The sequence below is a fragment of the Pongo abelii genome, chromosome 3, assembly GCF_028885655.2.
Source record: "Pongo abelii isolate AG06213 chromosome 3, NHGRI_mPonAbe1-v2.0_pri, whole genome shotgun sequence".
NCBI lineage: Eukaryota > Metazoa > Chordata > Mammalia > Primates > Hominidae > Pongo > Pongo abelii.
The window spans coordinates 153,912,868-153,938,327 of NC_071988.2; positions in this window are offsets into that span (position 1 = coordinate 153,912,868).

Consider the following 25,460-nt stretch of genomic DNA (forward strand, 5'->3'; position numbering starts at 1 on the left):
TTTATGAATTAGAATAAGTCAAATTAGAAAACATTTTTCAAATGAAACCCATTCTGATGTACTTGAAAGGACCAGAGAAAGAGAAATAAGCACTATTTTTAATATTCACACTGAAGAAATAAATAAACTTAGCCACAAAATAGCTAATTCATGCAACAAATCCACATTATTGGTAGAGTCTTCAAGAAAAAATTATCAAGATCTTTCCTTTTTTCTGCACAAGAAATGTTAAACTCTTCTCCCATAAAATTACTGTTTAATTCTGCATATACAAAAAACATTACTTATGAGGTCCTGAATGTGATTAAAGCATGCTGCCTCCAGTATACCTTGTAGTATTGCCTAATAGTATTCAGATAATTAGATATCTGAAAATCATCTGTAGAAATCCTGTAATTTTGCAGTGGCTCATGCCTGTAATCCCAGCACTTTGGGAGGCCTAGGTGGGCAGATCACGAGGTCAGGAGATCAAGACCATCCTGGCAAACACTGTGAAACCCCATCTCTACTAAAAATACAAAAAAAAAAAAAAAAAATTAGCCGGGCGTGGTGGCGGGTGCCTGTAGTCCCAGCTACTCGGGAGGCCGAGGCAGGAGAGTGGCGTGAACCCCAGAGGTGGAGCTTGCAGTAAGCAGAGATCGTGCTGCTGCACTCCAGCCTGGGCAACAGAGCGAGACTCCATCTCAAAAAAAAAAGAAAAAAGAAATCCTGTAATTTTGAAGTTCATAAGTGATGTGAGAATGAAAAACAAAAGTAGCTCTCAGTCACACATGGAACTACTTCTAAATAATCAGTTTTCATGAGAAACTTACTAGTCTGAGTTGTGAAAATTACACAAAATACAGTTGCAGATAACACAAGATATTAGCTCATTAATTAGATTTGGCTATTTATAAGGTTCAGTAATATTTACCCAGCACCATTTTGTTATTATTACGTGAAAAATTCCATTTTTATTGATCATATGTCATTGTTGATCAGAAAAATTAATTGCTCTAATCAACAATTGATTTTGTTGATTAAAAATTTTAATTTTTTAGATGTGCTAATAATAACAAAATGATAATGAGTAAATATTAAAGCTCCATTTTATCATTGAATTGTGGTTCACAGAGATGAAAAAGCTATATCACAAAATTCTACCAATAACGTCCAGCAACCATATTGACTGGTCTCATTTTATAATTATAAAATTCAGCAATCTTTTTGTATTTCTCCAGTCAAATCTCTCTCTTCCTCTTTCTATTACATAATTTCCCAACATTCCTTTTCCTGCTTAACTCTCAGCAAGTATACTTATCCCATTTCAAGAAGAAAATAGAATCAATCAGAGAGAACTACAAGCTCCCACAACCACTATCATCTGTCTTCCAAAATCTGAGTCTATCTACTCTTCCTTTCTGCCTCTTATAATAAACAAACTGCCTGTACTGCTACTATGGCCAACCCCTTTACAGCCCCTTTACAATCATCCTCTGTTGTCTATTCAAGGATATTATCCAGGTAGGCCTCCCTGCTCTTTCAGCGCATCACATTTCTAGTGGATATTTCCTATTAATATTAATACACAAAAGTACCTTTCTACTCTTTCTTCTTCTTCCCAGAGTGATCTCTTTCCTCTCCAGCTCCAGTGAGTCTTTCTCTTACTATCTAGTACTGGATCTTGGGTTGCCTAATTTTCCGCTCTTTTAAAATAACCTGTAAATATGTAATTAATTTGACGCTGATAACTAATTCAAAAGTATTTATTCTGAAGTAACAACTGAGATTTTCTCACATGAATAAAATTAGTTTTCTTGCCAATTCAATGGATATAAGTAATACAGAGAGAGCAACTATATATATAATAGCAGCGAGAAATTGCCTGAATTCTAATCAAGAAAAAAAAAGATACAATTTAAGAAGACTATTAGGTATAACAAATGTCACCTTGCATACACAGTTATTTACTTCTAGTCTTTATGGAGGTGGATGTCCATAGGTAGTGACTGCCACAATACACAGTAAGTATTGGTGAGAAAAAGAAAGGAGTGATGGCAGAGAAAGACTACACCTTAATATAAAACTCTATATAAATGATATCATGTCTTTCCATAGTTGTGCATTTCTCTTTTCCAGACCTGCATCCCATAGCCCAACCTGTAACATATCCATATATTGATTAGAGAATTGAATTTATTAAGTACCGTGTAAACACTTTGAAGAATAACTCTGCCATACCTGGAAAAAACTAATTCCATAATGTATATTCAGGAATATATCATGGAGATGACATGGTCGTGGAATTATACATGGAAATAACTTCATGTTACTAAAATCAAATACACTTTTAAATTAATCATATTTAATACTAAGAATTTTGATGGGACGCTAATATTATCTGGCAAAAAGAGCATGCCAACTAGCATGCTAGCCATAGGGAAATTTGACTACAAGTTATTTATGTTTCTTCTTCTTTCTCCTCTCCAAATAAATTCCAGTAAAAAGGGTGTTAACATGGAATTTTTTATTGGTTTCCTAAAATAAAAATTAGATGAGAATGTATATTGTGAGACAGATCATTCTGCAGAAAGCAAGTACCGAGGATCAATTTGCTACATTTAAATGTCTCAGTTACATCAAGAGTCTAAAAACAATTGTGAGTATATGGATATGAGGAAATATTAAGATTTCTTTGAAGAAAGGTGCTGCTGAACTGTGATTCCATGTAAAAATTTGACTGGTCATGGGTCAAAATTCTATCAAAAGCAGTTAGCAAGCTGATAGAAAAAATGTAAGCCAAGGAATGAAAAGCTGACCACATTTCTCTTCACATATCTGATATTTCTCTGGGACTGGTGGTGGCAGGGAAGGGGATACCTATAACTTTGAAACAAACTGGAAGCTTTGGATATTATAAAACCTAGATATTCTAAGTATAACTTAGTAACTGTATTTTACAACTTAAAGTGACCATAAAACTATGAATTTTCTATTAATTAACAGAGAATCTTTGGACTGTGGAGTGTTCATTCATTTAGAAGAACAGCAAAAGATAAAATAGATCTCTTTATTATTACAATTCAAGAGTCCTAATTATTCAACCCTAAGATTACAAGATTTATGGAAAGCTATCTGGCCTCTGAGAATAGCACAATTTTGACTTAAGTTATTAGGCAAAAGTAAAAAAAAAAGAGTTAATATATTTTCCTTACTGGACATTGTTTAGTTTTGAGATTAAAATATTATAGCTAGTAAACTTTAATTGAATTTATCCCTCTTTTCCTGCTGCTTTTTAAAATAATTTTATTTCTCCAAATATTAAACTATACCACAAAATTAAGTTATTTTTTGTTTCCAAAAAACTTAATTATCAATTTCTTTTTTAAAGATAACATTTAAATATAATATAATGGAGATCCTTTTGAAAGGAAACAAAACACTAAAATCCCATTTTTTAAATTTTGGTTTCTCTATTACATTTTATTCAAACAGGTATGAAATAAGGCATATCGTATTTGGCCTCTACAGAACGCTATGATGTCAAATATCTGTCTAATTTATTTCAAAAGATGTGTAAGTGACTAAGGAAAAGATATCAACCAAACAGAATTTTGGCGTTTTCAATAAAATTAAAAATTCAGGTGTTATATTTTCTTCTATAGCATTCATTTTGATTAGTTTATAATCTTTTTATATGAGGTACTCTGAATACGAACCCTTCAGAAAACAATAATGTATTATATAACAAGCAGTAGAATGCAGTAGTTAAAAAAGAGGCTGGACACTCGAACAAGGTATTAATACTTGGTCTATAATCTACCTGCTGCGCAACATTGCACATATTATTCAACCTCTCTGCGCATCAATTATTGTTATTGATCATTATGAGAGAGTGAGATGAGAAGCTACCTCTTAATGATGCTGTGACGATCAAATGAGCTAATACATATAAAGTGTTTAAAATGGAATATCTAGCATATTGTACACTCAAAATTGGTTTTAGTTGCTAAGTTTTGTATGCATTTCCTCATGTAATTTTTTATCCACCTATATAAAATTGGCATCTTTCTTTTTTACAGATCACAAAAGGGACTGTAGAGAATTTGAGTATCATAACTAAAATCATATTTAATAACAGAATTCAAAAGAGAAAATCTGACTCCAATGCTCTGTCTCTCTCTTTTTCAATTTAACTTAGTTTAAGTTCAGGGGTACATATGTAGGTTTCTTATGTAGGTAAACATGTGTCATGGAGATTATTTCATACAGATTATTTCATCACCCAGGTTTTAAGCCTAGGACCTATTAGTTATTTTTCTTAATTCTCTCCTTCCTCCCACCCTCCACCTTCCAATAGGCACTAATTTGTGTTGTTCCCCTCTATGTGTCCATGTGTTCTCTTCATTTAGCACCCACTTATAAGTGAGAACATGCAGTATTTGATTTTCTGCTCCTGCCTTATTTTGCTAAGGATAATGGCTTCCAGCTCCATCCATGTTCTGGCAAAGGACACGATCTTGTTCTTTTTTTCTGACTGCATAGCATTCCATGATGTATATGTACCACATTTTCTTTATCCAGTCTAACATTGATGAGGATTTAGGCTGATTCCGTATGTTTGCTACTGTGAATAGTGCTGGAATAAACATTTGTGTGCATGTGTCTATGATAAAATAATTTATATTACTTTGAGTATATACCCAATAATGGAATTGCTGGTTTGAATGGCATTTCTGTTTTTAGGTCTTTGAAAAATCACCACAATTCTCCGCAATGGTTGAACTTATTTAGACTTCCACCAAGAGTGTATAAACATTCCTTTTTCTCTGCAACCTTGTCATTATCTGTTATTTTTTGACTTTTTAATAATAGCCATTCTGAGTGGTGTGATATCTCATTGTGGCTTTGATTTGCACTTCTCTAATAATCAGTGATGTTGAACAATTGTTCATGATTGTTGGCCACATGTATGTCTTCACTTGAAAAGTGTCTTTCCAAGTCCTTTGCTCAATTTTTAATGGGGCTGTTTGTTTTTCACTTGTAAATTTGTGTAAGTTCCTTATAGATGCTGGATATTAGACCTTTGTCAGATGGATACATTGCAAAAATTTTCTCCCATTATGTACATTGTCTGTTCACTCTGTTGATCATTTATTTTGTTGTGCTGAAGCTCTTTAGTTTAATGCGATCCAATTTGTCAGTTTTTACTTTTGTTGCAATTGCTTTTGATGTCTTTGTCATGAAATCTTTGCCCATGCCTATGTGCTGAATGGTATTGCCTAGGTTGTCTTCCAGGGTTTTCATAGTTTTGGGTTTTACATTTAAGTTTTTAATCTATCTTGAGTTAATTTTTGTATGTGGTGAAAGAAAGAGGTCCAGCTTCTTTCAATCTTTTGTATATGGCTAGCCTGTTATGCCAGCACCATTTATTGAATAGGGAATCTTTTCTCATTGCTTATTTTTGTCAGGTTTGTTGAAAATCAGATGGCTATAGGTGTGCAGCCTTATTTCTGCATTCTCTGTTCTGTTCCATTAGTCTATGTGTCTGTTGTTATACAAGTCTCATGCTGCTTTGATTACTGTAGCACTGTAATATTCTCTGAAGTTGAGTAGTGTGATGCTTCCAGGTTTGTTCCTTTTGCTTTGGACTGCCTTGGCTATTTGGGCTCTTTTTTTGTTCCATATTAATTTATAATAGTTTATTATAGTTCTACAAAGAATGCCATTGGTATTTAAATAGCAATAACATTGAATCTATAAATTGCTTTGGGTAGTATGGCCATTTTAATGATACTTATTCTTCCTGTCCATGAGCATGAAATGTTTTTTCATTTGTTTGTGTCATCTCTGATTTCATTCAGCAGTGTTTTGTAGAGATTGTTCACCTCCTTGTTCACCTGTATTCCTAGGTATTTTATTTATTTTTTGTGGCAATTGTGAATGGGATTGCATTCCTGATTTGTCTCTTGGCTTGACTGTTCTTGGTGTATAGGAGTGCTAGTAATTTTTCCAGATAGATTTTGTTTCCTGAGACTTTGCTGAAGTTGTTCATCAGCTAAAGAAGCTTTTGGGCTGAGACTACGTGATTTTCCAGATATAAGGTCATGTCGTCGGCAAACAGGGATAATTTGACTTTCCATCTTTCTATTTGGATGTCCTTTATTTCTTTCTCTTGCTTGATTGCCCTGGCCAGAACTTCTAATACTGTGTTGAATAGGAGTGATGAGAGAGGGCATTCATGTCTTGTGCTGCTTTCCAAAGGAAATGCTTCTGGCTTTTGGCTATTCAGTATGATGTTGGCTGTGGGTTTGTCATAGATGGCTCTTATTATTTTGGGTATGTTCCTTCAATATCTAGTTTGTTAAGAGTTTTTAACATGAAAGGTTTGAATTTTATCAAAAGCCTTTTCTGCATCTATTGAAGTAATCATGTGGTTTTGTCTTTAATTCTGTTTATGTGATGAATCACATTTTTTGATTTGCATATGTTGAACCAATTTGTAAAACATATTTTTGGATATCATCTACGAGAATTTCCTCAACCTAGGTAGGGAGGCCGACATTCAAATTCAGCAAATGTATAGAACCCCAGTAACATACTTCACAAGAAGGTAATCCCGAAGACACATCAAGATCAGATTCTCCTGGGTCAAAATGAAATAACAAATGTTAAAGTCAGCTAGAGAGAAAGGTCAGGTCACCTACAGAGGGAAGCTCATCAGACTTAACAGCAAACTTCTCAGCAGAAATGCTACAATTCAGAAGAGATGGGGGCCAATATTCAACATTCTTAAAAAAAAGAAAAAAGAAATTGCAACCCAGAATTTCATAACTGGCTAAACTAAGCCTTATAAGCAAAGGAAAAATAAGATCCTATTCAGGCAAACAAATGCTGAGGAAATTTTCTACCAACAGATCTGTCTTGCAAGAGTTCCTGAATAAAGCATTAAACATGGAAAGGAAAGACCATTACCAGCCACTACAAAAACGCATTGAACTACACAGACCAATGACACTACAAAACAACCACATAAAAAAAGTCTGCAGAATAATCCATTAACATTATGATGACAGGATTAAATCAACAAATATCAATACTAACCTTAAATATAAATGGGCAAAATGCCCCAATAAAAAGGCACAGAGTGGCAAACTGGATAAAGAACCAAGACCCATTGGTATGCTGTCTTCAAGAGACCCATCTCACATGTAATGACACACATATGCTCAAAATAAAAGGATGGAGAAAAATCTACCAAGCAAATGAAAGTCAGAAAAAAAAGCAGAGCTGGAATGTTACTTTCAGAGAAACCATACTTTAAGCCAACAACAACACAAAAGACAAAGAAGAGCATTGCATAATTGTAAAGAGTTCAATTCAACAAGAAGATCTATCCATTCCAAATATATATGAACACAACACAGGAGCACTTAGATTTATAAAACAAGTACTTAGAGACCTTCAAAGAGACTTAAAATCACATACAATAATAGTGGGAGACTTTAACACCCCACTGACAATATTAGATTATTGAGACAGAAAATTAATGAAGTTATTCAGGACCTAAACTCAGCACTGGATCAAGAGGCCCAGATAGACATTGAAATAACTCTCCACCCAAAAACAACAGAATATATATTTTTCTCATTGCCCCATGGCACTTACTCTAAAATTGATCACATAATTGGAAGTAAAATACTCCTCAGCCAACGTAAAAGAACTGAAATTATTCCAAAAAAATCTCTTGGACCACAGCACAGTGAAATTAGAAATCAAGACTAAGCAATTAACTCAAAATCATACAATTACATGGAAGTTGAATGACTTTTGGGTAAATAACGAAATTAAGGCAGAAATCAAGAAGTTCTTTGAAACTCAGAAAAATTATACAATATACCAGAATCTCTTGGACATGGTTAAGGCAGTGTTAAGAGGGACATTTATAGCACTAAATATCCATATCAGAAAGTTACAAAGATCTAAATTTAACAACCTAATATCACAACTAAAAGAACTAGAGAATCAAGAGCAAACAAATCCAAAAACTAGCAGAAAACAAGAAATAACTAAAATCACAGATGAATGGAAGGAGATTGAGACATGAAAAACTCTTCAAAATATCAATGAATCCAGGAGCTGTTTTTTTGAAAATATTAATAAATTACGTAGACCACTAGCTAGACTAATAAAGAAGAGAAGATTCAAATAAACATAATAAGAAATGACAAGGAAGATATTACCACTGACCCCACAGAAATACAAATAATCATCAGAGAATATTGTGAACATCTCTGTGTACATAAACTAGAAAATATACAAGAAATTGATAAATTTCTGGACACATACACCCTCCCAAGACTGAACCAGGAAGAAATTGAATCCCTGAACAGACCAATAATTAAATTTGAAATTGAGACAGTAAAACATAGCCTACCAACCAAAAAAATCCCAGGACAAAATGGCTGAATACTATCATAGCTAAATACCACCAGGTGTACAGATAAGAACTGTACCATTGCTGCTGAAACTATACCAAAAAACTTGAGAAGGAGGGACTCATTCTATGAGGCCAACATCGTCTTGCTACTCAAACCTGGCAGAAAAAATCCAAAAACAAAACTTTAGGTCAATATCCTTAAACATCAATGAAAATATTCTCAACAAAATACTGGCAAAAAGCTTATCCACCGTGATCAAGTGGGCTTCATCCCTGGAATGCAAGGCTGGTTCAACATACACAAATCAGTAAATGTAATCCAGCATGTAAACAGAACCAAGACAAAAATCACATGATTATCTCAATAGATGCAGAAAAGGCCTTTGACAAAATTCAACAGCCAGCCATTCATGCTAACAACTCTCAATAAATTAGGTATTGATGGGACATATTTCAAAATAATAAGAGCTATTTATGACAAACCCACAGCCAATATCATACTGAATGGGCAAAACATGGAAGCATTCCCTTTGAAAACTGGCACAAGACAGGGATGCCCTCTCTCACTACTCCTATTCAACATAGTGTTGGAAGTTCTGGCCAGGGCAATCAGGCAGGAGAAAGAAATAAAGGATATTCAATTAGGAAAAGAGGAAGTCAAATTGTCCCTGTTTGCAGATGACATGATTGTATATTTAGAAAACCCCATCGTCTCAACCCAAAATCTCCGTAAGCTGATATACAACTTCAGCAAAGTCTCAGGATACAAAATCATTGTGCAAAAATCACAAGCATTCTTATACACAAATTACAGACAAACAGAGAGCCAAATCATGAGTGAACTCCCATTCACAATTGCTTCAAAGAGAATAAAATACCTAGGAATCCAACTTACAAGGGATGTGAAGGACCTCTTCAAGGAGAACTACAAACCACTGCTCAATGAAATAAAATAGGACACAAATAAATGAAGAACATTCCATGCTCATGGATAGGAAGAATCAATCTTGTGAAAATGGCCACACTGCTCAAAGTAATTTATAGATTCAATGCCATCTGCATCAAGCTACCAATGACTTTCTTCACAGAATTGGAAAAAACTACTTTAATGTTCATATAGAACCAAAAAAGGGCTTGTATTGCCAAGACAATCCTAAGCCAAAAGAACAAAGCTGGAGGCATCACGCTACCTGACTTCAAACTATACAACAAGGCTATAGTAACCAAAACAGCATGGTACTGGTACCAAAACAGAGATATAGACCAACGGAACAGAACAGAGCCCTCAGAAATAATACCACACATCTACAACCATCTGATCTTTGACAAACCTGATAAAAACAATAAATGGTGCTGGGAAAACTGGCTAGCCATATGCAGAAAGCTGAAACTAGATCCCTTCCTTACACCTTATACCAAAATTAATTCAAGATGGATTAAAGACTTACATGTTACACGGAAAACCATAAAAACCCTAGAAGAAAACCTAGGCAATACCATTCAGGACATAGGCATGGGCAAGGACTTCATGTCTAAAACACCAAAAGCAATAGCAACAAAAGTCAAAATTGACAAATGGGATCTCATTAAACTAAAGAGCTTCTACACAGCAAAAGAAACTACTATGAGAGTGAACAGGGAACCTACAGAATGGGAGAAAATTTTTGCAACCTACTCATCTGACAAAGGGCTAATATCCAGAATCTACAAAGAACTCAAACAAATTTACAAGAAAAAATCAAACAACCCCATCAAGAAGTGGGTGAAGGCTATGAACAGATATTTCTTAAAAGAAGACATTTATGCAGCCAAAAGACACATGAAAAAATGCTCACCATCACTGGCCATCAGAGAAATGCAAATCAAAACCACAATGAGATACCATCTCACACCAGTTAGAATGGAGATCATTAAAAAGTCAGGAAACAACAGGTGCTGGAGAGAATGTGGAGAAATAGGAACACTTTTACACTGTTGGTGGGACTGTAAACTAGTTCAACCATTGTGGAAGATAGTGTGGCGATTCCTCAGGGATGTAGAACTAGAAATACCATTTGACCCAGCCATCCCATTACTGGGTATATACCTAAAGGATTATAAATCATGCTGCTATAAAGATACATGTACACGTATGTTTATTGTGGCACTACTCACAATAGCAAAGACTTGGAACCAACCCAAATGTCCAACAATGATAGACTGGATTAAGAAATTGTGGCACATATACACCATGGAATACTATGCAGCCATAAAAAATGATGAGTTCATGTCCTTTGTAGGGACATGGATGAAGCTGGAAACCATCATTCTCAGCAAACTCTTGCAAGGACAAAAAACCAAACACCGCATGTTCTCACTCATAGGTGGGAATTGAACAATGAGAACACATGGACACAGGAAAGGGAACATCACACACCAGGCCTGTCATGGGGTGGGGGGAGGGAGGAGGGATAGCATTAGAAGATTTACCTAATGTAAATGACGAGTTAATGGGTGCAGCACACCAACATGGTGCATGTATACATATGCAACAAACCTGCACATTGTGCACATGTACCCTAGAACTTAAAGTATAAAAAAAAAAAAATACTGGCAAACCAAATCCAGCAGCACATCAATAAGCTTTTCCACCATGATCAAGTAGGTTTATCCCTAGGGTGCAAAGTTGGCTCAACATATGCAATGCTCTCTTAAGCTGTACCACATGTTGTTTTACTAACCACAAAAGAATAAAAAATAAATTGAAGATTGGTTAAGTTCCTGTTTTTTGTCTTGAATTAAACACATATCTTTTAATAATGTGTAATCAATTGGCCATCTCAAATTGCACCAAATATGTGTATACATAGTGCACTGTGTTTTTAGTTCTACACATTTTCCTTTCCTGGCACCATATTCAGTTTTTCAGATATTACTATCAATTGTTTCTTACCTATATGAGGCACTATTGTCATTGGAAAAAGGCTGTGATTATAGTAAAAGTTCATTGAAGGCAAATCATTTTGTTCTTAAATAAGAGCTACACTGCCACATTTTTTTAAATCATCATATCTTTTTGCTCTGACTAAATAATGTTTAGCTAGTTCTCTCCAATTTGATATGACAGTTTCATAAATTGTTTTCTACTCAAAGCTTAAACTATGCCAAGAAATTATGAAGTGCCAAGAATAACTGACAACACATAGAACTAAATGCTGTTTCAATAAACCAATATTTGCAAATACATTGTAAATAATTATCAAATTTTTTACTTCTGTGATTTCAATGCATCATTCTCCTTAAACAGTACATGTATGCAATTTGCACAAAACTATTTTCTGCAACATGTCCTTGAGGAAATGTATTCCAATGGCATTTAATCACAGGTGCCAAGAATGAATCCACACTGGACTCTATGTGCAGATAGTAAATCATTTGCTAATGAGCTATCACAGTTTTTACTACCTGAATAGTTTGAAAAATAGTAACAACTAGAAAAAAACATGAAAAAATGTTTTAATAAAAGAGTATATGTCAGAGATTTGCATTGCAACCCATATTAAGAGAGAATTTCGTATTTTCACTTTAGTATCTACTTTATTTTATACTTGTATTGCTTATAGTCAAGAAGAGATTTTTTTCTCACAGTTTTAAATATATGCCTATAACCGAATAAACTAATTTACACAAAGATGTTTGTCTAAGAGACACCAAACTATGTCAGATAAAAATGAAATCAAATATATATACATGTGTGTATGCAGACATATCCATATATAAAAATTTATGTCTATAGTTATAGATAATAATAGATTATATACCTACATATATAAAGCATTTAGTTAAATTTACATATAAATAGAGAGACATTTACATACATTTATAGTGTGAGAGGGTATGTATATATGTACATATTGCTTTAGTATTTGTATGTTTTGAAATTTCAAATGAGTAATCATAAAGTAAATATGTTATTAAACTATATTTAGTTAGGAGAATAAAATAAACACAAACAATATGCTGTTTCAAATTTTCTTTCACAAGGAGTAAAAGAGGTTATTGCTATTACATCAAACATAAGATAATGTCTTTTACAGTCTCAGATTGAAATAATACGGTGGAAACATATTAGGTAATTCAACCAATACCTTGCTGATTTTTCAATATCTTTTAATACTATTGATATTGAATTAAATATCAACTATCAGATAATATACTTAAGATAAAAGATTTAGCAACTTTTTCTTTGATTCTACTCATCTTCATCTTTTGTTTTTTATATTTTAATTGAAGGATGCCTAGTTTTAGAGAGGGTCTGAATTTAAAAATTTTTAACTTGTAGTTTAAAAAATTATGAAAAAATATGGAAGAGTTTTATAAGTGTTGGTTCATGATTTCAATGATTTCTATCTATTTTTATCAAAGAATGAATTGAAATATAACTTCAAATGTAAAGCAACATAAGTAAGCAATAATTAAAATTATTTTCAAATGATATGTGAAGTTAAGCAGAACATCAGAATACTAGTTGATGTAAATTTCTCTTTTTCTGAGAAACATATAAAAATGTTAGCCTAAATACTTTGAGTTTAAGAGAATGTTCAAACACAAAACAAACTTCACTGTGTTTTTTGATATAAATTACAGATATGTGCTTTCTTTAATGAAGAATTGTGCATTTTTTGGTTCACTTTGAGTATGTAAATTTGACTTATAAAAAAATAAAAATGCAAACAATTTTTAAAATATTTTTTCAACTTACACAAACTTTTTGAAGTTATACAACTTGTCTAACTGTTATGGTATTGATATAGTTTGGGTCAGTGTGCCTGCCCAAATGTTGTGTCAAATTGTAATCCCCAGTGTTGGAAGTGGGACCTGGTGGGAGGTGATTGGATCATGGTGGTGGCTTTACCTTTTGGTGTTGTTTTCATGGTAATGAATGAGTCATCCTGAGATCTGGTTGTTTAAAAGTGTGTAACACCTCCCCTCTCTGTCTCTTCCTCCTGCTCCAGCCATGTAAACTGTGCCTTCTTCCCCTTGGCCTTCCACTATAACTGTACATTTCCTGAGGCCTCCCCAGGCACGCTTCCTGTGGAGTCTGCAGAATGGTGAGTGGCTTAAACATCCTTTTTTAAAATAAATTACCCAGTCTCAAGTATTTCTCTATAGGAGTGTGACAACAAACTAATGCAGGTATATAACAAAACTTTGTAGGAAGGAGAATTATCATTCAATAATTGTTGATTCAGGTACTCAGAAAAATGATACAAATTATAATTATTAGCTATTAAAATTATCTACCATTCTTTAATATTTAACCATTCCATGTAGTTTTTTATCGGTAAATAGTAAACTGTAGTCCATATAAACTTATTAAGCATTTTATTACTAATGTACAACCCAAACTGATAAATCTACCTTATTATAGTGTATATGTATATATATATATATAAAAATTTAAAATAAGTGGGAATTTTTTAGTCCCAATATCTAGGTGAGTGTGTTCCTGTTTTTTGTGTGTGTTTCTTTTCTGTGTGTGTGTGTGTTGTTGTTGTTGTTTTGTATTCATTTTTGCTTATTGAGTATTTTATTAACCAATCAAGTTAATCAACTTGACTCTAAGATAGTAAGAGATACTATAAATGTGAGAAGCACATTCATTGTTAATAAGATGTTCTCAATTAATTAGAAAGTATACTGAGTGTTACTATATACTTTACTATTACTAAAACTTCTAAATATCTATTGCTTCATAAAGAAAATAAAACTGGCCATGTGTGCTGGCTCATGCTTATAATTCTAGCACTTTGGGAGGTGAAGGCAGGAGTATTACTTGAAGCCAGGTGTTTAAGACTAGCCTGGGCAACATAGCAAGACGCTGACTTTAAAAAAAAACCTAATCTGCTGAGCATGGTGGCACACACCTGTAGTCCTAGGTAACTGGGAGGCTGAGGCTGGGGCATTACTTGAGCCCAAAAGTTTGAGGCTGCAGTGAACTAGGATTGTGCCACTGCACTCCATCCTGGGTGACAGAGCAAGATCTTATCTCTAATCAAAAGAAGATAAAACTTTCTCCTTGCTAAACTAGGCATAAAATGAAGTGTTATATGTTGATATTTTAAAAGTAGCTTAAAATATGACTAAGAGATAATCATGAATTTCATAAGTAACACATCTTTTTGGAAAAAATAAAACAGAAGAGAAAGGAAATAATTTGGTTTGAGATAAGTAGCTAAGATAATAGGAACAAACTGCAAGACCATAAAACTTTTCCAACAAGGCTAAAATAATGCACTATTTAAAAAGTATTTACTTTTCCAAGGACCTTTATGTTCTTTTATGCAATCTTCTCAGTATTTTTTGCAAAGCTTCTCAAAGCCATGCAACAGACTGGAGAAAAGGCAGCAAAATACAATAAACTTCCTCTGACCTTCAGAGGTTTGGTAAAGTTGGGTAATTAGGAAAAGGTGAGATGAAACAACAATTCCTCATGATTACTATTTGTAAACCAGTCTGCACTTCAACAGTCTGCAACTACTGACAAAATATTAGGTTAAAATTGGCAGAATTAACTGATAGTGATAATTTAAAAGTGCTACAATTGGTAAATTTAAATATCTAATGTGAAATATCTAATGTTTGAAATTTTGTGACATGCAAAATCTATATTTAGATAACTTATTAAAACAAACATATACATGTTTATGATAAGAAATTATAAAATAAACAAGAAAAAATCATCCAAAATCTAATTGCTCATAAGATTTGTGTAGTTATGTATGTTCAAAATACTTTATACATATATAATTTACATATCTAAATCTTTCTATGTACATGGTAAAAATAAAATCATAATGTATAAATAATTTACTAATACTGTTGAATGTATATATAATAATGTATTTAAAATATTTACATGTTGCCATTGTAAACATAAAGGTTTGTATATAGTTCAAATTGAACTTAAATTGCCTTTGGCAATGTGGGTAGACAATTGTTTTTCTTTGTTTCTCTAATTTATTCATTTCTAGATTTAATTTTACAATCCACCGGTGACATTCTGTGGAAAATATTTTCATGAGTCTTCACTGGCAGATTGATGGAAATACTGAACACTTTAGTAAATATTACACGTTTCATTGTAGAATGAAATATTAGCTGATGATCAATACAAACCAAGGAAATGAAATTAAATGCAATAGACACTTATGCATTAAAATACTTTCTAAAAATCATAAAATATAGATAAACTAATACAAAACATATGATCATTTGGTTATAGATGGTTATTTGTTTACATTTTGTACAGATGGTTCCAAAACTTGGATGCATATTATAACTATGTGGGGAGTCTTAAAAACTACTGATGCCTAGCCTGAACCTAGAGATTCTAATTGACTTGGTCTGGGGTATCTGTGTATATGAATTTTTTAAATGTTCCCTGATGTTTTTAATGTGGAGCCAGTGTAAAGAGCTACTGAGTAGCATCTCCAGGGACATTAAGAAATTTAACTTTTCAGTCTAATGTCAGTTTACAGAAATATTCCTCATGTGTCCAGATATTAAATTAAAAGTATAGTTTTCCTCTAAATCCCTCTGTATTTTCACTAGTATTTTTCAACTGATAAACATTTAACATATTATTGTATATGTATAGTCAGGTAATAAATTGTATCTTTTTAAAACTCATATGTAATGATATGCAAGTGCCTAAATTTCAATTTCACTTGAAATTACTCTGGCTTTAAATATTCTCTTGTATTTTAAATCCTAAACTTGCTTTCCCTTCATAGATGCAAAAGAGCCCTGGGGAATTTAAAGATGATTTCTTCAAATTCACATACACAAGTAGACCTATATGGAACATACACAAATAGACCTATATGGAATCTCTTTAATAAGGGCAAGTTATGACTTGTGTTAAATTTTGTGTATTGTATCTTTATCTAGATTATGGAAAACATATTATCCACACATAGACACATGCATACGCACTCAAACACAAACATATATATGTGTATAAAGTCATTAGCGGAAAATGTACGTTCACACTAAATAGGCAAAAGCATTTATGGGAGCATTTTATTTTTATCAGTAAGATAGTTTTTATTCAATGAATACCTTATATAAACCTGATGCTTTTCTGTGAAGCATTTCTTTTAGCTCTAAAAGGAATGATATAAATGCTGAATAAAAAAATGATATTTGAGGGTATTGTATTTTAATATCATTATACCATATACATATTAGTTCTAAAAACAAATGCTTTCAAATATCCAATGTTTAACCATGCTAAAAATGATATCTCAATTGTTGCTACCAAATTTTTCTACTTTAGTATTTTCCATTAAAAGGAAAAAATGTATATTTTCTGTAAATAAAAGCTTGTTTAAGGCCAAAGAATTTTATTATCAACCTAAAATATACTGCAAGAAGGTCTTAAATATTATAAATAGTATTAATACTTTTTTTCTGTTGTTTGGTGGCATATGTTTGGCAAGGAGCAGTAGTAAAAGGCTTTGAAGTGGGAATCTACTTTTTCAGAGAGGAGCTTTCACAGGTGTTGACGCTGTATGGGCCTCAGATGTTCTTAAAGATCTAAGACAACAGAATTTCTCTCCAAACCATTAAAGTTTGAAGAGCAACTGAACAGATGTTCATTCTTTCATTTAATATTTCAGACAGCTGCATAATGGCACTGTGTTGTGTTTTTTTTTTTTTTCACTCTTTAAGAACATTTAAAAACTAAACTTGGTTTAAGGTCACTTCTGATGACAGTTTGAACTGGTCTGACAGCTGTTTAAATGTTTTTGACATCTGCCTGGGAAGATGGAATTCCTGTCTTTCCTCTGCCTGAATTGATGCTACATGTTTTTTAAAAATAACTTTTGTTCTTTAACAAAGTCAAAAAACATATAAAGTAATATTTTAAAAGGTTGTATATTTGAGATGCATATATCTGTGTATATTCGTTGCATCTGTAATTCACCACCCCCACACAAGACATATAACTCTTTCTCCCAGAAGTGACATAATATAAATGTCTCACATGTAATTAAAATTAAAAGAGTTTACTTCATTCATACTTTATGAGCAATAAAACATTATTGCTTATAAAAAAAAGAATTCCCAAATGTTTCATGTTATTTCCCTGAGAGGTACAGCAGATGGCAGGCACGGGTATATTAAATGTAATCTCCGTAATAACCTTAAATATACTTGCAATTATTTGAGATTAGTCTGGGTATTTGCATGAAAGCACTGTGGGACACCCAGATTTGGTCCGGCTGAACTTTGCTTTTCCCCGTGGCTTATAGGTTTTGTTCAGGGAACTTAACAATTTCTTGGATATGTTCAAATCCCCTGCATACCTGAGTGGGGAAACTTCCTGAGGTGAGGTGTATATTTTATACCATATGACAGACAGGAAAGAAAAATCTGAGTGTTTTGAGTTTTTAACCTGATCCAAGGGAGCATCAGTACTGTGTTTTGCCTCAGAGAAAGCAAAAAGAGTGAAAAAGCTAAATATGACAAAATGTGATGTAGCTAAGACATGCTGCTACAATGTTGCTTCGAAGAGGTTGGAACTATATTCTTTTCAAGCTGTGCTTGACTGTAGCAACAGAGCTCAAAAAAGAACTACCATAAACAGCCTACTATTCATCGTGGTGAGGGTAAAAATAAATTAGCTGGCTTCTAAAAACCCAAGAAATATATGGATAAATTTTAACTGAAACTGGGCCCTTTTAGAAACTACCACTTGGTATACATATCTCAACACTAAGTTGTACATGATAAATACTTACAATTTCATCTGTCAATTAAAATAATAATAATAATAAAACTACCACTAGCAAACAAAATAGATGAAAAAGCATAAATTTCTGTCACACTAAAATAGTTACTGGGATCTACTGTCGTTCAAAATATATTACACTAAAAAGAAGACAGACATAATGTAAAAAAGCCAGACATTGTTTCATTATATTAATAGTTATTACCATCACAGTTTATGTCTCATTGCCTCTATTCTATAGAAAGAGTATCTAAATCTTCATTATTTTATTGAACCCATCTGAAGATCTCATGGATAGCAAGTCAAAGGGGATTCAAGTTCATATTTGGCTAATTCCAAAGAATATTTTCTTTCCACTATATTTTCTTACGTTCCTTAATATCAATACCTCATTGTTTAGCAGTCATTGCACTAATTAAGATTTTGTCATATTTTATTTATTGAGTGAAGTTCATTTTCAAAGTAAAAAGCACCAAATCTTATAAAGGTTACAAATGTAAAGAACCGTAAGAACAATGTAGTCTAAATCATCTAATTTATGAGTGAACAAATTAAAGTCCACGCCATATAATTAGTTGCAGTTAAAGAGGGAAAAGGTTAGTTTTTGTTTTTTTCAATATGATACATTTGTGAAACGTTAGAGAGTAAAATAAAACTCTAAGAAAAGTCACTCAGACTGAGAATTTAACAGGTTATATTGAAGTTCTCAATGTTTGGGAGGTCATTATAATTCTTAACAGTCTCACTTTTACAGTCAAGTCACAGTGATGACTCAATTTGTCTAGTTTTTATATTAAGAAGAATTTGTTTTAAATAAAAGGTGTTTTCTTTCTTTCTTTGTCTTTTTAAAAAAAAAACACCAAAAAAGGATGAATAAAATATTTTAAAAGTTTATTTTATTTATATTTAGCAATTATTTATTTAGCAACTAAAATGTGCCAAGTCCAATTCTTAGAGCTATTAATAAAAAGAAAAAGGAAAACAGACAACTTTCCTATTCTTAAAGGACAGTTAAGAATGTTCCATGAGATAACAACTTAAGTAAACAAAACTAATTTAGCTTGTTTATATTGGCTATCAGATCAAACCAAATTTCATCTTCTTAAACAATATGACGAGTTTTAGATTATTTTGTTAATACATATTATAAATTCTGTTTATTTATTTATTTAGAGACAATCTCACTGTGTCGCCCAGGCTGGAGTGCAGTGGCATGATCTCAGCTCACTGTAACCTCCACCTCCTGGGTTCAAGCGATTCTCATGCCTCAGCCACCCAAGTAGCTGGAATTACAGGAGTGCGCCACCAAGCTTGGCTAAGTTTTGTATTTTTAGTGGAGACAGGGTTTCACGATGTTGGCCAGGCTGGTCTTGAATGCCTGACCAAGTGATCCACCTGCCTCAGCCTCCCAAAGTGCTGGGATTACAGGCATGAGCCACCACAACCGGCCTATAAATTCTCAATAAAATAATAGGTAATCATGTCAGGCATTAGACCTGTGTTATATATTGGGTTCAAATACATTTTATGCTTTTTTTCCCTGCTATGAGTTTTTAAATTATTTTACTTGTAAATACACACTATGCATCTCCAAAAAAGGGATAGTCCCTATAGCAGCTTTATGCAAATCAGAAAGATGTGCCCTGGTAGCTTGACAACTTCGTCTTAATCAGGAGGAGCATTTCAGTGCCCTGAGTCCAGAGGTTCTGGCTCTTCACACAAGTGCAGCCATGCTCTGGTCTACTCCCACATACATCAGGTATCTGGTCTGTCATTGATGCCTCTGGCAACAGAAACAATCCAAGCTTTCCCAATCTTAAGCTGAAGAAAAGGTATCTGGTTTGATATTAGCCAAAGGGAAATAAACACGACGTCTGATGTGACAAATTGGCAAAGAAAATGACCACATCAGACAGTACATCGGCAGCATGGTCAAGACAGACATGTATGTCGGTTCCATTGAATGAATGCTTCCATGAAGCATTACTCTCAAGGGAGAAGTGTACTCTCAAGGGTACTCAGGGTCTTGTGAGAAGGTGTTGGTTTATATAGGAGGGGGTTGCTCCTCTGCTGCTCTCTCCAGGAAGCCTGGAATCTCTCACCTGTCCATGCCAGATAATGTGCTGTTGTATAGCTATGGAGTATACTGTGTTTCTAACTGAGAACTTTTTGCATTGAACAACCTGAATAGCTATAATGGATATAATATAATGCTTCATAAACTCACTTAACTATATCAATTGTTACTCCTCCAAAAAAATATTTTTGGGAGACTTCTACAGAGGTCAGTAAAATAGTTCAATATATTAATGTTTGTATTAAATTGATATATTAAATTATATTAAATAAGTATAGTAAATTCAGCTAATTTTAAAAGCACTTGATTTAATTGTTAAAGGTTAATTCAAACAGTGCAAATTAAAATTGGAAAAATCTACTAGTATGTACATACAAAGAAATAAAATTGTTAAAAATTACGCTGGAAACCAGAGTTATTATATAATCCAATCTACAATAATTTTTATGTACATCTATTACAGTATTTAGTAGATATTTAAGTTACAGAGAGAAGTGATAATAGAACTATTACCTTCAGTCAGAACATAGGACACTTTAATGTTATTTTGAGGACAATAGAATTCTATATATCACTGATAAAATTGACAATTTTTATAAATTAGCAAATTGTTCCCACATACTTCGTATTTCAATATTGACATATTTCATTTGGTTGCTGTTTATTTTTGAAACAATATCAGAAGAGATATTTTTAATCTTAGGAAACATTGTGTCAAAATCATGATATAAATGAATGTATTTTATTCATTTTCTAATACAAATAAGTTTGAAAAAAAAGAAGACACAAATTATCAGCATCAGGATTAAAAGGGGTGGTATCAGTAAACCAGGCACTATCACCAATACAGTACAGACATTAAAGGATAAAAGAATACTGTAATTGGATTCATATAATAAATTTGAAAACAGATGAACTGGAGCCATTCCTTAAAGACAAATTACCAAAATCACTCAGAACAATATATAACCTGAACAGCCATGTATCTATTTAGAAATACTACATTTGCAGTTTAAAAGCTTCCAAAAAAACCCTTTGGTTTTAGATAGCTCCACTGGTGACTTCTACTGATTATTTACGGGAAAAATGGTACTAACTTGATAATTTCTTACAGAAAATAAAAGATGAACAAAACTTCCTTTAAGAAACACACATTTTATGAGACTAGTATTATACTCATGTCAAAACAAAAGATAATAAGAGGAAATAAAACTACAGTCCAACATTTCTCCATACCATAGATACAAAAATCTTCAGTAAAGTATTAGAAAATTGAATCCAGCAATATCTATCTATCTATATCTATATCCATATGTTTATCTATCTAAAGTGGGCAAACTTTTTAAAAATTCAGTATCTATGAATGTTGAAATAATCTAAGAAGCAAAATATTTTTCTCAGTTTGATACAGAACATCTAGAATAGGCATAGAGCTAACATTATATTTAATGAAGATGATTCTGTGTTCTCCCCTTAGGGTGGGAAACTAAGCAATAAATCTGCATCTATTGATATGATTACAGTTTTTTTGTTATGTCTATTAATAAGGTGAATTTTATTGCTGGATTTTTGAGTGTGGATACAACCTTGCATTTCTTGAAAAATCTACTTGGTCCTGATGTATGTTTGTGTGTGTGTGTGTGCATGCGTGTGTGTGTGTAGGGGGGAGAGACAGAGACAGAGTGTGTGAGAGATGGATTTGATTTTCTAATACTTTCTTGAGAATGTCTGTGTTTACATACAAGAGAGATGTTGGTTTTGTTTAGTGGTTTTGTTCTCTCAACACTTCTATTTTTTAGCAGCTCCTTGTGCTTCTTTATTTTTATTATTATTTTTTTTGCTTATATTTGTGTATTCATAGTAATCACCTCACCTGTTTTATATTCTACTGGAAGTTTTAGAAATTATAACAAGGCAAGAGAAAGAAATAAAATACATTCAGATTAGTGAGAAAGAAATAAAACTATCACCATTCACAAATGACATAATTGTATATGTAGAAAATTCCAGAGGATTGATGAAAAAAATCTCTTAGATATAGTAAGTGGCTTTAGCAAGTTTAGAGTATAAAAACAATTACAAAAATGATATTTCTGATATAATAGGAATAAACAACAACTAAAATTTTAAAACACAATACTATCTACAGTAGCTCCTCCAAAAATGAAATGCTTAAGTATAAATCTTTTACAACATGCGCACAATGTATATGTTGAAAACTGAAAAATGCTGATGAAAGATACCAAAGAAAACCTACATATATGATGTGATGTGTTGTGTTCATAGTTTGGAAGATTCGACATAGTTAAGAGGTTAACATTTGCCAAGTGAATTGATCAATGAAATGTAATCCCAATGAAAACTCCAACAAGATTCTTTCTAGGTATTGACAAGTTGATTCTAAAACTTATATGGAAAGTTAAAGAAACTGAAATAGTCAAACAATTTTGAAAAATAACAAAGTTGGAGAACTTACTCTTTCAGACTTTAAGAGATACTATAAATCTACAGTAGTCCAGGCAGTGTGGTATCAATGAAAGGTAAAACTATGGAATAAAAGAGCAGAAGATCCAGAAATAGATCCACACACATACTTTAATTGATTTTCAATAAGTATTCAATAGTAATTCAATGGAGAAAGGATAGGCTTGTCAACACAAATGGGCCTGTAACAACCAGACACCCACAGTCAGGAGAAAATGAACCTACAACTAATAATTTAACAATTAACTCAAAACAGATCATTGACCTTAACATAAAGCATACAATTTCAAAACTCTTAGAAGAAAATTCAGGAAAAAATACCTTTGTGACCTTGGATAAGGCAAAGAATTCATAGATATGACACCAAAAGAACAATATACAACAGACAAGCCTGTAAATTGTGCTTCATCAAAGTTAAAATGTTCTTGCTTCGTGAAGGGAACTGGTAAAAGGATAAAAAGACAAGTTACAAACTGGGGGAAATATTGCAAATTAAGTTTCAGAGAAAAGACCTACATCTAGAATATATAAATTATTATAAAAATGCAAAAGTAAGAAAACTAGTAACCCCAATTTTATTTTTTTATTTTATTTTATTTTATTTTTATTTTTTTTGAGATGGAGTCTTGCTCTGTTGCCCAGGCTGGAGTGCAGTGGCACGATCTTGGCTCACTGCAAGCTCCGCCTCCCAGGTTCACGCCATTCTCCTGCCTCAGCCTCCCGAGTAGCTGGGACTACAGGCGCCCGCCACCATGCCCAGCTAATTTTTTGTATTTTTAGTAGAGACGGGGTTTCACCATGTTAGCCAGGATGGTTTCCATCTCCTGACCTCGTGATCCGCCCGCCTCAACCTCCCAAAGTGCTGGGATTACAGGCGTGAGCCACCGCACCCGGCCAGTAACCCCAATTTTAAAACAGGACTTAAGATGGGAACGGACACTTCACCTAAGATGATAAATGGTAAGAAAATCAACAAATGAAAGAATGCTTATCAACATTAGTAACTAGAGAAATAAATACACATTATAATCTATTAGAATAACTAAACAAAACAAGACAAAATAAAAAACTAGCAAGGATGTAGAACAAGAGAAACACTCCTACATTGTTGATGAGAATGCAAGATGATGTAGTTTTTCTAAAAAATAGTATTAAAGTTTCTTATAAACTTAAAAATACTTATTGAAGCACCTGGGAATTGCATTTCTTGGGGGAATTTTCCCTAGAAATTTATGTTCATAGGCTTATGTTTGAACCGATGTTTCATGTATAAATTATATTATCCATAAATTTAAAAAAATCTAGACCTAAATGTTTATAGTGGCTATTCATGATTGCCAGAATTTAGAAACGATCTACCTGCTTCTTAATGGGTAAATGGATATACAAACTGTGTTACATCACTCAATGGAATATTACTTAGTTACAACATGAAAAATTCTCAAATGCATTATGCCAAGTGAAAGAAGCAGACTCAATTCATGGCGTACTGCATAGTTCTACATAGAGTATACCACTCTATGGATGACATACTGAAGAAGGCAAAAATGTAGGAACAGCATGAGAAATTATTTAAGGTACTTGAATTGTTTGTATACTGCCTGTGGTTGTGGTTATAGGAATCTATTCACTTACAAAACATAAATAATGGTACATCAGAGAAGTGAATATTGCAGTGAATGTAAATTAAAATAACAATAGTAACCAATTATTTTATAGCACATTGAGATAAAGTTAGAATAATATCAATGGACATTATTTTTTTAGAATTAAATATATTTCTCCTTGCAAAACATATTTTATAAAAAACACATTTTTCAATATAGTTAATACACTAATTATTGCTCTATAAGAGGATGTTAACCTAGATAAATGTTTGGCTTTATTTAATGCAGTTACAAACTAAGAATCCATTACTTGCCTTACTGTGTTCTAAAATTCTTTGTCAAGTTAAATGATTCTTAAGAGAATGAAATTATTTGTCACAGATATTTCAGAAAATATTTTGAAAACTCATAGTAATAGATGAGACATCCGATAATAAAAGTTTTCTTCATCTAATGGTGGCCAAATCAATACAAACTTGAGGTCACTACAGTCGGTATTAAGAGCTGATTCAGAAAGACAGCTACTTACCACCATAAGTAGAATTCAGACAGCTGTGTCATGATTCTACAGATGTTCAAGCCATTTATAGAAGTTATATTCACACCTATAAATGAGAAAAGTGAACTCTACACCCTGAGATTTGGAGCATTACATGGAGAGAAACTGCCGTACAGCAACTTCTGATTTATAAAAGTGGATTTGGATGTAAAACTATAGTATGTATTTTAGATAAATCTTTCCAACTTACCTAAAACTTCTCTAAAAAAACTAAATCATGTTCACATTTTATGTCTATCCTATATTTATTCATAGAAAGCTTCTTTAAATTAATTTACTAATTTATTGAAAATAATCAAGAAATAATTGAAAAAGTGTTTCTTTTATATTGGATACATTCAATCTCAAGGACTTTCAGTGATTTTAACATTCAATGATTTAACATTTTAACATATTTTAAATATGAAAACTGTTTAATTAAAAATAGCACAAATTAATATTTCTTTTCCCAGCTTGACAATCTTGGAACCTTGACTAATTTTTAGGGTGCTAGCATTATTTCATCAACTTCTTTTTTGAATGATATCCTTATTTAA